The sequence below is a fragment of the Sceloporus occidentalis genome, unplaced genomic scaffold, assembly GCF_023333645.1.
Source record: "Sceloporus occidentalis isolate IW3139 unplaced genomic scaffold, rSceOcc1.0.p SCAF_2, whole genome shotgun sequence".
NCBI lineage: Eukaryota > Metazoa > Chordata > Lepidosauria > Squamata > Phrynosomatidae > Sceloporus > Sceloporus occidentalis.
This window is the reverse complement of record NW_028316982.1, coordinates 67,354,683-67,371,511: the sequence shown is the minus strand read 5'-3', so window position 1 is coordinate 67,371,511 and position 16,829 is coordinate 67,354,683.

Sequence of the window (16,829 nt, the reverse complement as noted above, 5' to 3'; positions counted from 1 at the left end):
GTTCTGGGCATCACAATTTAAAAAGGATGTTGAGAAACTAGCATGTCCAAAGGAGGGCGACCAAAATGGTGAAGGGTCTGGAAACCATGCCCTATGAGGAATGACTTAGGGAGCTGGGGATTAGCCTGGAGAAGAGAAAGTTAAGAGGTGATATGATAGCCCTGTTTAAATGCTTGAAGGGATGTCATATTGAGGAGGGAGCTAACTTGTTTTCTGCTGCTCCAGAGACTAGGACCCGGAGCAATGGATGTAAGCTACAGGAAAAGAGATTCCACCTCAACATTAGGAGGAACTTCCTGACAGTAAGGGCTGTTCGACAGTGGAACACACTCCCTCAGAGTGTGGTGGAGTCTTCATCCTTAGAGGTTTTTAAACAAAGGCTGGATAGCCATCTGTCGGGGATGCTTTGATTGGGATTTCCTGCATGGCAAGGGGTTGGACTGGATGGCCCTTGCAGTCTCTTCCAACTCTATGATTCTATGAGATTTCTGCAGTGTATTTTGGACCAATGATATATATTTGCACTCAGGATCTTATCTAGTTCCTTCATACTCATATTGGCCATCTCTGTATATTGCCACACTGGCAGCAGTCCTTCCATTTTGTTTTACTAGTGATTAGCGTATGGGAAGAGAAAAGCTTTGTTTGAAGGAGAGACTCATCTTATTTTGTTTGGGTTTTTTGTTGCTTAAATTCAGCTTCTTATTGCAGTAAAGCTGTAATTTACTGTCACAATGCTGGTGTTACTGCATAAAATGAATATATTATGTCAGTTATTCACAATGAGCACAACATGCCACTTTGCATGATACAATAAACCACTTAAATGTGTGGGATGCTTAGCAATTTGCAAAACTGGCTATTTCTGATTGCAGGATCTGCTTATAAGAATGACAGCTCAGAAGCCTGGTAATCATGTGAGTCAGGCTTAAAGCAACACTTGGTTTTATATTATTCTGCTTCTTAGCACAATTATGATGCCATTTCAAGCTGGTTTACAAATATATGTATATCATGTCTTGATTTGTCTACACTTGATGAGGAGCAGTTAAATATCTGAATTGACTCCATAGAAAAATACTGTGTTTCAGGTGATAGAAATGCCTTAGCTTTTTTCTGTGTGATGGCTGCCAGTTGACACCATTAGGCCATTCTTTGTTGCAATCAAATCCAAATAGTCTGGAACCGTTTAGGAAGAAATGTGCTTTTCCCTAGGAATTCCCCCCCCCCTTTCTGAGCTTATTTATTTCCAATTTTGAGAACCATCAGTTCCAAAGACATCTAGATCACCCTTATCAATTAATGTGTTACCCCTTGACAAGACAACCAAGAAATGCTGTAGGTGCCTGTCAATCCCACTGCACAACTGCTGCACCATTTGGTCCGGGCTCTCCTGTTTTCCTTTGGAAGCCTCTTGGGTGATTATGATTTTTATATCTGAGCAAAGCTTTGATGGTGCTTTGGTGTTTGCTGTCCTTTCATCTCCTATGACCTCAGCTGCAGAGTTGTCACTGCTCTGCATTGGCTTTTAATAGCTTCATTACAGCCTTTTGCTGACTGAAGGCAGGTGCACACTGATGGAGATAAGAGTGGAGAAATGTGGTTTTTTAGAGATAACCACAGCTGTCTGAAGGATAAAAGATGATTGGACTGAAAGGATAGGAGAATTGATTCATCTGCTGTTGGAACACCTAATGGCATTCTGTATGTTTTTAAGAACATAAATTGCATGACACAGGGCAGGGGCAAGGAGTATAAAGAAATAAAACTTGAGCCATAAAACTAAGGAAGATTCTAGGAATTCTGGCTTAAAAGATAATCACTGTAATGATCCAATGGGAAGACAATTTAAGATTATGTTTTTGGGAGAAATCCAGGAAAATTTTATAGTGATTTAATAAGATACCACGTAATAATAATTCATACGGCATCATTGTAAAAGAGACCTCTGCTAAAGACCATCCTACTGCTCATTTGCTTTCAACATCCTTAAGGATCAACCTAGTACCAAATGTATATCACTAGCACTGTCCCCACCAACTTCTCTGTGACCCAGTCCTATACTGGTACTACTGTATCTGTAGAAGATGCTGTGCATTGTGGTGGGGTATTTTGTTTCCCTGAAGTTTCTCTTGAATAGACTTCCAGGGCACCAAAATTGCACAGCGGTGCTAATGTACATACTTGCTAGCATCCACTTCTTGTGTACTAGAATGTCAGCACCCCTTTGAGTGCCTGTATGTCTCAAATTGCTATGTTGTCACTGAGTCTAGAAATTAGGCATAAAGTATAATGACACAACAGCAAACTATTCCTCCAGACTGGAATCAGAGCTGACCCAAAGCACTTTGATACCTGATGGAGGGCATCTAATAGAGACCCTCTTATCAATAAAAAGTACATTTCTATACCACTTACCAATGTACAGAGCGGTTTACAAAGTATAAACTAATTGTCCCCAACAAGCTGTGTACTCATTTTAGCAACCTATGAAAGGATGCCAGGCTGAGTTGACCTGCAGTCCCTGGCTGGTATTGAACTCACAACCTCGTGGTTTGTGAGTGAGTGGCTGCAGTACAGGCATTTAACCACTGCACCGCCAGGGCAGTTTAATCAATACCCAAATTCAGCCAAATTCTTTGGGTGCTTGAAGAAGTATTTCCAATACAGTGGAACCTCGGGATACGAAATACCCGGGTTACGAATTTTTCGGGACCCGAAAAAATCCAATTGGAAATAATTGTTCCGGGTTACGAACGTTTTTTCGGGTCCCGAAAAAACTTTTGGTGCTTTTTGCCGCGATTTTACACCAAATCGCGGCTTTTCCCCATTAGCGGCTATGGGGATTCGGCTTGCGAAAGCCGTTCGGGTTACGAAAGCGGCCGCGGAACGAATTATTTTCGTAACCCGAGGCTCCACTGTACTGGGGAGAGCATGAAGGACACAGGAACCACCTGGATGCACCCAGGAAGAAACAGCAGCTGGCCTCACCTGGATCTCCAGTGAGTATGCTGGGCATCTGGGAGGAGACAGTCTCCCCCCCCCCCCCCACCCCTGGTTACAGCTGTATGGCTCCCAAGTGTTCTATAACCTTCCTCAGCCACTAAATGAATACTGTCCTCTGCCAGCCACTGAATTGCCAATGGAGTGTGAGACTGCCCTTTAGAGCAGCCTTGCAGGGTGGGAGTGCGGAGGTGTTGCATTAGGAGAAACTGTACAGATCCTTACAGAATGAACATAAAAGGGCATCTGTATGCAGTGTGTGTGTGTGTGTCACCAACAGGATTTGGGACCATACAGTGGATCCTTGTTATTCGCTGGGGTTTGGTTCCAAGATCCCCCATGGATAACAAAATCCGTGTATGCTCAAGTCCCATTAAATATAATGACATAGCAAAATGGTGTCCCTTAAAAAATGGAAAATAAAGGTTTGATATTTCAACACAACTTTTTTATATAAGTTTTTATTAACAATTAAAACAATGATTTACAAAACAAGAATATACAATAATTGTAATAATTTGTACAAGTACAAATAACCCTTTTTAGACAAGTCCATATGATATGACTTCCCAAAAGTTCAGTTTGTGTCTACTCCCCCAAACTCCCTTATTCTTCTAGACTTCTTTTCATCAAGTTTCCTTCAAACAAAATTCTAAACAGTCCTCCTCAATTTGCCCACCATTCATATTTACATACCCCTGCTTACAACATTCCACTACTGGAGACCATTCTTCCTGCTTTTCTTCAATATCTTTATTGTTTAAGTAGCCAGTTACTTTATCCATTTCTACTATGTCATTAACTTTTAATATCTTTGGTAGTTCTTGATTTCTCCAGTTCTATGCTAAAATCAACCTGGCCATTGTAATAAAATACAACATAACTCTTCCATATTTCCTTTCTATCTGATAAGGTAAACTATTGAACATGTTTAGTAAATAAACTTCCAGTCCAATTTTGAACTTTATATTTAACATCTTGTTATATGTACCTTTTTCTAGTATTCACCAATTTTGGACAGCACCACCAAACATGGAACCTCCCTCAACACAACTTTTAGCTGATGCACTCTCCTCAAAATGCCAGTCTTTTGGCCACTTGAGAGAGGGGATTAGGAAAGGAAGCTTCCAGCTATATTCCTACACTTGGATGCTCAGCGCTGACACCATCATTTAGTACCTATAGAGGATTCCCAGGAGCTCCTGGAGGATGTCTTGTTTTTGTGCATTCAGCTGTTGGGCTTGACACTTCTCTGCTGCTCTCTTGCTCTCCATCAGCCAGTAACTTGGGAGTGTGGTTTGTGGGGGTGGGGTATACAAAAGCAGTTAATAGGCACATTTCGGTGGGATTGGTGAGAGGGGACACATTTCATAATTTTGCCTGTGTTCAACTTTACATCTTCAATTCCAGGATTTTGGCTGGTATCGTAAGCCTGAGAGCAGGGAACTCTCTAATTACCAATTTGTGAGCTGCTCTGAGAGCATTTCCAAAGAGTGGGTTATAAACAGACAAACAAACGAACAAAGAAACAAACAAATAGACAGACAGACAGACAGACAGATAAGATAAAACCCTAAATCAGATCTTGGAAAAGGGACTTATTTGGACTACAGTTCCTATAATCCTTACCAGCATGGCTAGTGACTGAAATTTACAGTACAAAATGTAACTTTTCCAAGCTCTGATCTGAATGAAGGATGCAGAATAAATTAGTGTGACAACTCCAAAAACTCTCAGAAGTTTTATTTGTTGCTTTATATGACAAGGAAACATTTCTTCAGCCAACATAAGGATCTAAAAGAGGGTTGGGGACTTGTCCAAGGTCACCCCTGGGTCACATAAAGCCCACCAAGGTCTTTTCTTGGTCCCTTTCAACTGGGAAAAGTCAACTAGATGGTGTAATAGTGTAACAGTTTGAGTACTGGACTTATTGCTTTACCATACTAGGGGGAAAACAGGATTTAAACGAGAGTTGAACTAGAGAAAACCAGGAAATGTCATGTGATAAACATCATTTATTTCCTGGTTTTCTCTAGTTTAGCTCTTGTTTAAATCCTGTTTGCCTCCTAATGTGATAAAGCAGTAAGACTCTGGAAACCAGTGGTAGAATCCCTGTTTAGCCATGGAAACCCATTGGATGACCTTGGACAAGTTACTCTCTCAACCTCAGAAGAAGGCAAGGGCAAACCCTCTCTGAACAAATCTTGTTAAGAAATCCCTGTGATGAGTTGCCTTAAGGCAAAAGATTAAGAGTTGTACCTCTGGATACATGTTTCTCCTGTCAAAGGACACCCCTCCCCACTCTCTGATTTTGTCAAAAGGGGGTGAAAAGAACAGCTCAAAGAGGTGGACAATAGGGTGGGTCCCCCAAATTGTTTGCTGTTGCTCACCGTATATCTACAATGTTACTAGTCATTATCAAAAGAATTAATGTAGACAAGTGGCTTTTCCATATTATTTACGTAAGAATTTGGATCTGAGGACACTTGGAGCCATCATGCATTAATGCATTCCTTGACTGTGAAGGGGAAGACCATATCCCTGCATTGAAGCCTTAGTTTTTTCTGAAAAATCTTCTCTCAAGGGGTCAATTAAAGCTTCCCCATCATTTCCTGCAGCACAGGCAGAAAATGTGCCTGGGCTCTTCTGGTTTTGATTTACTATATTGCTGTAAACAGATGATGCAGCACAAGAGAGAAAATCTAATCTGCTTTCTTCCCATCGTCATCTTTGAGGCCCTTGCAAATGAGTCAATTAATTTGAACCAGTGCACCCTTTTGCATGAAAAGGTGCAAAGCCGGCAGATATCCAGAATCTTGCTGAGTTCTCAGGGGAAAAGTGGAAGACACAGTTCAATGTTGCAACTCGCTGTCTCTTAGTCACTCACTCACTCTCTCTCACACACACAGGCTGAAAAGGACTATAAGTGCCCTACAGATACCTTTCTTCAGTTTAAGAGATTTCCAGAGACTCTCCCCACGCATGTAAAGGATGCCGTGAAGCAGGCATTTAAATTTTTATGAAGTGCCTTCTTTATTGCCTTAATAAATCTTAGTTTGGTTTGCTGAATGCAACCCCATTGATGTTAAAGAGTTTATATGAAAATTAAGCTGCCAATCTATCTCCTTAATTAGACAAACGCCTGGATTAAAAATAAAACAAATGTCAGCTGGAAATGAAGGGTTAGCTTAGCTTGCCTGAGAGAGAGATTTCTCCCCTCTAAAATTGTTTGCAAAGGTTAATGGACTCATATCTTATCGTTAGGATGAGCAAGGGGACAGCTACTCAACTCCTGCATTGTGTCTTTCATCTGTACTGAATTATTTACACCTGAAAATGAGTTACATAATTATGAAAGCCATAAAAGTTAAGCTGAGTTCATTTTTCAGGAGGTTATAGCTGAGTTTGGGCCTGCCATATCTTTGATCTGCCCCTGCCTTTAAGGGATATGCTGGCTGGCAGGCTTAGCAGGCAAAGAAATTTTGTAAATTGACAAGGCAATGTTGATTAATGAATTTTTTTATCCAGAACATCTTTTCATTCTCCAAAAGCAAGATGTTCCTTGACTAGTTTTATTCTATTCTATATTTCCCCTTTTGATAAAAATCATAGCATTAAAGTAAGGCCAGCTTTTTTGATATGTTCTGCAAGAGTGTTAGGTAATTATTAGAAAGGTCAGAAAGCAATGTTCCACCAAGGCTCTTGTAGTGGCTGAGAGATAGAATAGACCAGGAGGATGAAGCAATAACCTGAGAACTAGGGAAAGCTGCCTCTTCCCTCTCGTGGTTTACTCATCCAGCCCATTGCCTCTCTAGCCTTTGCAGAAAACTCTTACAATGTCTTGTGATCCAATGTGGATTGTGGAATTTACTGTCTGTGTGGCCATAATTTTACACTGCTATTGGCCAATCTGAATATAACACTGAATACATAACAGTGAATATGAAAATAAGAATTGCCCAACCCACTGTAAGCCCCATCATCATGTATGGGTGGGAAAGCTGGACAGTCCAGAAAGCAGATAGAAAGAAGATCAATTCATTTGAGATGTGGTGCTTGAGAAGAGTGCTGAGGATGTGATGGATGGCCAAAAAGATGAACAAAACGGTTCTTAGAACAGATAAAGCCCAAATTCTCCTGGAAGCCAGGATGAACTTTGGACACACCATACAAGGAAAAATGCATTAGAAAAGTCAATACTGGTAGGTAAAGTGGAAGACATCAGAAAGAGAGGAAGACCACAAGCTAGACTCAATCAGGGAGACTATGGGCCTGAGCCTACAGGACCTGAATAGAGAGACAAAGGATAGGGGGTCTTGGAGATGTCACTTCCACAGGGTTGCCATGAATCAAAGTCAATTTGAGGGCAGCTAACAAAAATTGACCCATCTGGCATGTGTAATTATTTTCATTTGATCATGCTAGATTGCATGCAGGAATGAAAATGACCATGGTCCCCACTAGGGACAGAGAAAATATTTGCTGTTTTGTGTTTCCTGGCTAAAAAATGAGCTTTCCAACACTTGAGAAATGTAGTCAGGAAGAACAACACAGGTGAGAATTTTGTATATTTTTTTGCCCAGTATTCACATGTGGGGCTTTTTGCACAAAAAAAGATGTCTTTTCTGCAAAATCCACTGTTTTGCACAAAACATTTTCCAGAAACACACAAAGCTCCATGTGTATTTTTTCAGGATCTGCAAACGCAGGTCAGAAACTCCATGGATATACTCATTTTCTCCTGCAGCAGGGAGAAAAATTCAGAAATTATTCATCTTCACATACAAAGATTTATATCCATAAACACCATCCCCAATTCATTTGGAATTATATCAAAAAGTAATTAAGCTTGTGGTTGTGTGGGCCATCATGATAGAGTACTAGTATGTTTCTCTAGAGGTAACAATACTTAGAATAGAAAGTATAAAGTACCACAGAGACTGCATCTACACTTGTGAACTAATGCAGTTTTGACACTGCTTTAACTGCCATGGCACAATGCTGTGGAATTCTGGAATTTATATTTTTGTGAAATACAGGTATGTAGCCTTCTCTGTCAGAGAACTCTGGTGCTACAACAAATTACAAATCCCAGGATTCCATAGGATACCATGACAGTTGTCAAGTGATGTCAAACTGAATTAATTCTGTTGTGTGGCAACAGCCACCATAATGGTAAAGGTAACGAGGCAAATACTTACATTCCCCTGATACTTCCATAATGCAAGGTGTTTGAGATAGATGTACTTCCACCTGGTATGTTGGCATTTCTGCATATCTGGAAATACTGTTTGGTGATTATCACACTGTTCTTAAGTAGTGGAATAGTAGCAGCATTTTAACTGTATGACAGGACCCTACTGCATGACCTTGTGGCTGGGCTATAACTACTGTGTAGCAAATCCATGCTTCCGATGGTACTTTTAATGAATGGGAAAATCCTATGAACAGCTGTATATTCCATTATTGAAGTATGTGTGAGAGATCATTCTTGGGGTAATTCAGAGACTGGTTATCCCACATGGTGTAAGTAGGTGTTACTCCCTTCCCTCCTGCTCCCTGTCTCTGAACATCCATAGACATTCTACTTTAGGTACTGAGAAGATTAAGAAGGATTGGTTCTCCGTGTTCCCTCAACCTTCCAAAGAAGGAATGATTCCTTACTCACAAGGAGGCAGTCATTCCTTCTTTGGCAGGAGGGAGGGGAGAGAAACAGGCTTCTTCATGCCACCCAAGCCTGCCAAAGAAGGAATGACGCTTTACTCATAAGGAGGGAGTCATTCTTTCTTTGGCAGGATGGAGTGGAGAGAAGCTGGGAGGGCTGGGAGGCAGGATAAAGCGGGAATGAGGGAGAGAGCAAGCAGGGTCCCTTGATGGCATAAAAAACCCCGTTGTGCTATTGAAGAGAAGTGTAGTATTATAAGTTCCAAAACTTGTATTTTTTTTAAAAAATAACATGATTGTGGCAAGAGTGAGATGGGACTGAGTCTTGTGTGATAATCTTCTTTGAGAGTATTCTGAGAGTACCCGAGAGACTGCATGGAGGGACAGAGAGTACAGGTTCTTGAAGTGCCTGCTTTATTGACAAATATACAAGCAAAATATATGTGTGGAGTCAAAAACAAACTCCTGCATGCAGAGCTAAGGCCCCTTTGACCATATTCATTCCGGCTGCATGTTTCCAATTTTCTCTTACTCCTTTTCCTTTCCAATTTCTACCTACAGTTTCTTAGACACTCTAAACCTCGTTTCAGTTTCACCACTGAAAGTGCAACTACTCATTTCAGTAAAGCATCCACAGTCATTACGAAACACTCTAGGATAATATTTCTTCTGTCTAAGGTTCTGACCTTTCATTTACTCTGTTATTAGGCCAATCAAACGTGCAACATTATTGTACAATGACAAATCCCATAATCTCATAATGATGTCCCAGGACACTCCACCCAAATTACCTACAAAATACATCGCTAAGGTTTTCTTCAGTCTACAGGGCTAGGGAAAAATGGTTTATTTTCTTCTTTTTTTAAGAAAGAAAAATGCAACTATCTTAGGGTTTTGTCCATTTAACAGTTTGTCAAACCTGTACATCTACAAGAGAAGGATTTCTTCTCTCCAGCTATGTAAACAAGCACTTACAACTAGATATTAGTGGAATCAATCAGTGTTCCCTTCATACCCTTTGGTATGGTAGTAATAGGCCTGGTTTATTACTCGCCTCATTTTAACTGTCAACGGATTAATGAAATCAGTAATTCTGTTTGCATGAACTGACATATTCCTGGAACTGAATTTAAACTTTTGCCACCAGCTTTCAGGCACAGATTTGTGTGAAAGCAGTAAGTATCCACTGATAAACTTCTTCATTAAGAATGAAGACCATAGGAGGTGCTTGTTTTCCTTTTTATTTTGCAGGCACTTTCCTATTATTTAAATACTGTGTTACTTATATATATATTTGATAGTCTGTCATTGTGTTACTTATGCAGTAGCCTTGCTTGTGAGCATATTGCTCCTGTTAAATGAATAGGGGATGTTTATGTATCAGTGAGATAAAGGTTTGCTCTCAGAATTGATCGCTGTAAATATTCTTTTTTAAAAAAATAATATTTATTGAATTTTATTACATTATATAAAATAGATAACATAAAATACATTAAAAAGAGAAAAAGAAAAAAGAAAGAATAAGAAAAAAAATCTATATTTGTTTCTTTCTATGTGTATTTATATATCAATTTCCCAACTTTTGTTATTTCTCTGTCTTCTTACAGTACAAGAATCATGTTTAGTTTCATTCCCCTTTAACAATAACTTATTAATATAATATTCTGTTTCACAAGATTTGTCCCACACTTTGAGTTATATTCTTATCTCTCTACTAGTACCACATTTCCCCAAATTTTTCCCATTTATTTTCATATTCTTGGTTTGTTTTGCCGGCAGTATATATCGTCAATTTGTCCATTATTGTCAACTCGTGTAAATATTCTTTATATGTTGAAGAAGACCCTTTTGGTTGCAACGGATATTGTCCAGAAGTCCCTTGTATTGTATAGTGTTTTATTTTATTCTCTATATTGCCCATGTATTGTATTGTATATATGTTTTTATTATAGCATTTTATCTGTTGTATATGTTTTGAATACATTATTCTATCTATAAAATCCCACTTGTGTTTGGTTTTGACACCTCTGGTGCTTTCTCTATTGCGATTCATCACCAATACCTGTCTTTTTTTTTGTTTCTTTTATTACATTATGAAGCCATCTCTTCCTGTCCCCCACTGCTTCTCCCTCCCCTTTCTCTCCCCCCCCCTTTTTTTTTTTACAAGCTGGCAAACATGAGAAACTGCCTGTTTGGAATTTGCAAGGAAAATGTCAGTTCTGAAAACACTGACCCAAGTATGACAAGTGAGTCCTTGTAAAGCTGCTGTTACCAAGTCTGAAATCGAGAGAGCAAATGAGGAGAAAGAAAGATCGGGGATATAAAACCCCTCGAAGCTGTTTCCCCTCAAGGCTAAACTGCCCGTATGGGATGCTTTCCATTTACTATATAGCTTACAATACTATTCTAAGCAAAGGCTATTGAAAACCTTTTTACTAGTGGCCTCTATTTATCTTTTAGACTGCCATGTTTATTGATGAGGAGGGGCTGGTGTATCTTGTCCTCTAAAATAATTTAACTAACAGATCACAAGCTGAATTGCTCAGAGAAGATACTCTTAAAGGTCTAAATCCAATTGTCAGGCTCAACAAGATCAGGGCTAATGAGCCAACAGGATTTGCATCACTGCTGCAATTGATTCAGTACTCTAGGCGGGACTAAAGGCTAATCTACACTAGGGGCAAAAGTCTGAATGGACTCCTGCCCCCCAACCCAGGGCTACCCTGTGTACCTTTTTCTTTGCAGGGACATCAGGTAGATTGTCTGCACTCAGGGTGACCAGATGTCACAATCACAAAGGAGGTCAAGACACCACAAAATGTAGGGCATTCATGAAAAATGCAGGATAATAATAATAATAATAATAATAAAGCTAAAAAACATTAATATAACTATAAATTAATTTCATATGGTTTATTTACAGCTATATTACCTATACTGTATTTTCTTATGTACTCAGCCATAGTTTTCTGATGAACTTCATTAAAATGCCTTGTTGGTTTGCAAAATACTTATAGAACTCTGAGCAAGACAAATGCTTTCCTAGCAACAAACCCTTGATTAAGGACCAAAGCACACTGTAGAAATAATCCAGTTAGAGACCACTTTAACTGCCCTGGCTCAATGCTAGGGAATTCTAGGAACTGTAGTTTTGTGTGACATTTAACCTTCTCTGTCAGAGAGCTCTGGTGCCACCATAAACTACAGTTTCCAGGATTCCCTAGTACTGAGCCATGGCAGTTAAAGTAGTTTCATTTCTGAAGTGTAATTTGGACCTAAATCTATATTTAAATTGTTCCTTTCATGTGCTCATTGTGAAATTAAGGAAAAAACCCTTTCAACATTTGCATTGTGTCCTCAAACAGCTGGTGGCCTAACAGATTTGATGTCTATTTTCCCTTCAAGAAACAAATGTGCTCTAAGCTCTGAGGGCAAATCTTGTCTGTTGATGCTCATAGGAAAAAAAGAATTTCAGAAGGATCCAGCCTATCCCCTACTCACAGTGAGGACAAGCTGCTAAGGAGACAAATTTCTCAAAGGGGAACAGCATACATGGTATTACCCAATGTGCTTCTTAGTGATGCTCAAAATGGACAGCATTTTGGATTTCCTCCTGAACAGAAGGTTGAAATGTAGGATATGTCCTGGAAAATGAGGACATCTGGTCTCCCTGTTTATACTATTCGACTATATCTGTGAAGTTTCTTGGGTCCACTGTCACTGCCCCCACTGTTCCTGCCCCCCCCCCCCATGGCACCTTTCCTCCCTCTTCCTTTGGCAGCACTGGTTTTGCAGGCATACCCATCACTCTGAGGCAAATGAGGTGTCTATCATGTGATCTAGATGCTTCATCTGAACTTAGCAAGCGGCTGTGGGCTGGTGGCAGTAGTGCTGCCAAGGGAAGAGGAAGGAAAACCTCCTTGTTTGGGCTGTGAACTGGCCCAGACATAAAAATGGTAGCACAACCTCTGGAGAGAACAACATGTTGCAATAATAATAATAATAATAATAATAATAATAAATGCTAAGTTAGGATACTTTGAATCTGAATTGGATATGACCATACGTTGTGTGGCTATATCATCTCAGATTCTGGAGTAGTGTGGGTTTTTAAGGAGCATAGACAAGCTGTAAGAATTGGATCTAGGCACTAAGCTACAATTCCCAGAATCATCCAGCCAGCATGGCCATGAAGAATTGTAGTCCAAAAAAGTAACCTTCTCAAGCTCTGAAGCAGAGTGAGCTAGATGAGGGTATTATAAACAAACAAACAAACAACACAAATCCCCTTCTGGTTTGGCCTATTGGCATCTCTGCCTTAGGGGTCGTGGACAATTGATTGCCAATTTGTATAACATGATGCCTTGGGTAAGAGGGAACTTGCAATTGCTTTTGAACTGTTTGTAGAGGCCATATATTTCAAGCAACCCCTTGCATTCCCTGAAAGTAACCTGTATGAACCTCTCATTGGGTAACTGCCTGAGGCTCGTTCTATTCAAAAGTATTGTAGAAAGAGAAGAGGGCACTGCCATTCAGCTTCTGTTTTAAGGACAGGATAGAAAGAGGAGAGGTCTTAACCAAGGCTGGACCAAAACACTTTTCTTCCTGAGATGGAGGCCTGAACAAGATGCTGCCCTTGGTTTCCCTTACCAATCCAAGTGGACAGTAGTACATTATTTCAACAAAGTTAACAGGAAATGTCATACCGCTTTTGAGACTAACTGAAGGGCTTGGAAATTTACTTTTAAGACCACAATGGCACACTGAAGCCATCCATAACCAACTAAAAAATGTAACTCTGTAGAGACCAGGATTCAAATATCCGCTGGGCATGGAACCCACTGAATGACCTTGAGTAAGTCACACTTTTTCATTCTCAGAGAGAGGCAAAGGCAAACATCCTCTGAACAAATCTTATCAATAAGACCCCATGATGGGTTCATTTAGGGTCACCATGAGTCAGAAATTAATTTAATGCATGCAAGAAGCAAAAACCGAGAGCATCATCTGATTGCTATTCTTTTATGGATGGCATGTCCTCCAATTGTCCTAGTTTGCAGGGACAAGCTCGACTAGACCATTGTACCACTTTTTAAAATGTTCCCATTTGACTCTCCTTTTTCTCCTTTCCCTGTTTGACCTCAGCTTTCTCCTATTATGGGGGGAGAGAAAAGAAGGGGGCAGAATCTTGGTCTCCCCAATAGACTCAGGCAAAAGCAAACTGTTGAACCCTTTCCTAGCTTGTGAGATTTTTCACCATTAATAACTTTTGCCATTTTGACCATTCTGATATTTCTTGGCCACATGTGTCTTGATTTTCATGTGTGAAATGTTGAAGGATATTGGATGGGTTCATTATTATATGCAGCATATGCTGCTGGGTTCTCCAATAGTTCAATTTTGCTCCCCGACTCCACCTCCTCATCATCTGGCATCTTAGGCAATAAGTTCAGCTTGCCTAAAGCTGTGTCTGTTCCTCAGTGTTAGAGCACAGGTCCTGGCAGATGCAATTCCTAGGTATCTTCAAATAGGGAGGATGTGAAAGATCATTTCTTGATGAAGTGAACACATTGATTAGTGTAGGCCAGAGTAGATAAAGTGGGGCCCTCCAGATGTTGTTTGTTGAAATGCAACTCCCACCATCCCTCATCACTGCCCATCTTAGGTGTTGAGAATACTGAGGTAAATGGATGGTCTGATTCACTATAAAACAGCTTCCAATGAAGCATTGAAAATACACTGTGGGGAAGAAGATTTAGGTTACTCATCAAAGAAGAGAGATGATCTAGTAGACCTACTGAGTCTCTTTAGTAGTAGTAAAACTTTATTCGGTCATTGACCAATAGTCACAGAATTATAACAACACATAGTTACAGAAAATTACAGTAGAAATTTGTGGGTTTCTGAACACAGTTATAAATGGTGCCATGCACCCTTATGCAGTCGTTTAAAATCATAATAAAATCCTTGTCACTTCGATTAATTCAGGCAGATCTGGTGCTAGTCACCATCTCTCCTAGAATTCCCCTAAAGGCATACAGCTACACACGATTAAAATCGTTAGTTTCCAGTACTCTTGGATTAATATTTATGTCTTTAATACATACTGGTTTTAAGACATAAACAATAAAATAGCAATCTTGTTAGTAGACGACGAGTATAGCCAAGGTCTGAAATATTATGTTCCCCATCTTGGTTAACAATCATTTAGCTCAGGCAAATCCAAGGCCGAGCTTCAGAGACCTCCCGGGTTCTTTTCCTAGGTGTTTCAATCTAGCAAATTAACAGACTTAAATATATTATTTCCCGTTTACCATTTGCGATTGGAGTTTACATATAATATAACAAAACTTTGCTACCTTAAATATCACTTCGGGTGTCTGACTGTTTAATAGATTGCTAATATAAAAAGCATCAGAGTGGCCAGGGTATTTTCTCAAGAGGGGGGCAATCAACTGGGAGCGGGTATCTTTGTAGAACTGACAATATAAAACAACATGTTCGATAGTTTCAATTGCGCCCGTATCACATGGACAAAGACGGAATTTATAAGGCACTTTTTTGAACCTCCCTTCCAATACTGCTGTAGGTAAAGCATTAAACCGGGCCAAGGAGAAAGCTCTCCTAAATTTAGGGAGAGTAATTTGGGACAGATACACTGTGGGTGATGTAACCCGAATTTGTTTGTTAGCTACAATATAATACTGAGTCTCTTCTAATCCCCCTGTTCATTATGGTTCAAAAGTCAATACTAGCCCATCAAATGTGTGGTGGTTACAAGATTTCAGTACACATTCCATTTATTATGAAGTAACATATTGAAATCAGTTGGAGTGCATTGGAGGGTTGCAATAGATAAATATGCTGCTATCTGCAGTTCATGGATGCTACTGCCTTTGCAAAGCCTTATATGTTATGATGGAATCACTGCCATTCTCTGGAAATGGAGATTAAGAAAAAGTGCTGGTAGAGAAAATGATTGTGTTTTCAAAAGCTAGTGATGTTTTAAACTGTTAAGTAAATATTTGAGTTATCAAAATACTCCTGTATTGCCTGCCATCTGGGCTCAAACCCTGAACAAGAAAAAGTTAAGAGTCCTCCTGTAAGACTACAGCAGCCAGAACTACAAACATAAATACTGAGAGGAAAACCAACGTTATATTTTTATGTGTTAATTTAGTTTGCCCACTAGAGGCTTCCAGGAATTTTATATCACCCATAAGAGAAACAATGATAATAGAGAGAAGCACAGAATTCTAAATATCCATGTTCTGTACAGACATCTTGTGTCTCCCTCGAAACAGTGAAGCCCCAGGCAATAAAATACCATTATCACTGAGAAAACAGTGTCACATGGAGCTAAGAGAGAATTTGAAATAGCAGCTCTGAAGGAGACAAATCAGAGTAGTGCTAGCTTATAGCTGAAAATAGGTAAAGGAGGAGCAGAATGTAGAAAAAGATGGAAGGAAACTGATGACTGAGTAAAGAAGAATAATCTGGAGCCTAGAACAGCATTGCCTTGACCTGGTCAAGTTTGCCTTATATCTCTTGCACCTTTACTTGCTCCCCTGGGTTTTACTCAGGTTGCTAATAAATTAAACACTGGCGCGTTACAGACCGCCCAGAAGGGGCAGTCTCGCGCCGCTGCTGGTTGCTGCGTCCGGGAACCGCAGCATCCAAACCGCGCGGTTCCCAGACACAGCAAAGAAGAAGCACTGAAATGGCGCTTCTTCTTCTGCCCCGGATGAGACACCGTGAGGCGCTACTCGCACACTCGCGGCGTCACATCCGGTGTGCGATGTGCAGATGCTATGCATCCAGCACGTAAAGATGGCGGTGCCCGTGTGTATAGGGTGCCGCCATCTTTACGCCCTCGTCACGTGCTAGGGGTAAGGCCGGTGTGGACGCTAGGTCCTCGGCCAATCCCTAGCACATGACGGGGGTGCCGGAAGAGCCCGTCTGTAACGAGCCACTGCTTTGTTTAGAGAATAAGTAAAAATGTGAATACCTAATCAGGTATGTATATGATTGAATGTAAATACATACAGATTTTATTAAACCCATCATGGTGTACTGGATTATGACTCTGGAGAGCAGGGTTTGAATCCCTGCTTGATCACAAAACCCCACGGAATGACCTTGGTCAAGTCACACACTCTCAA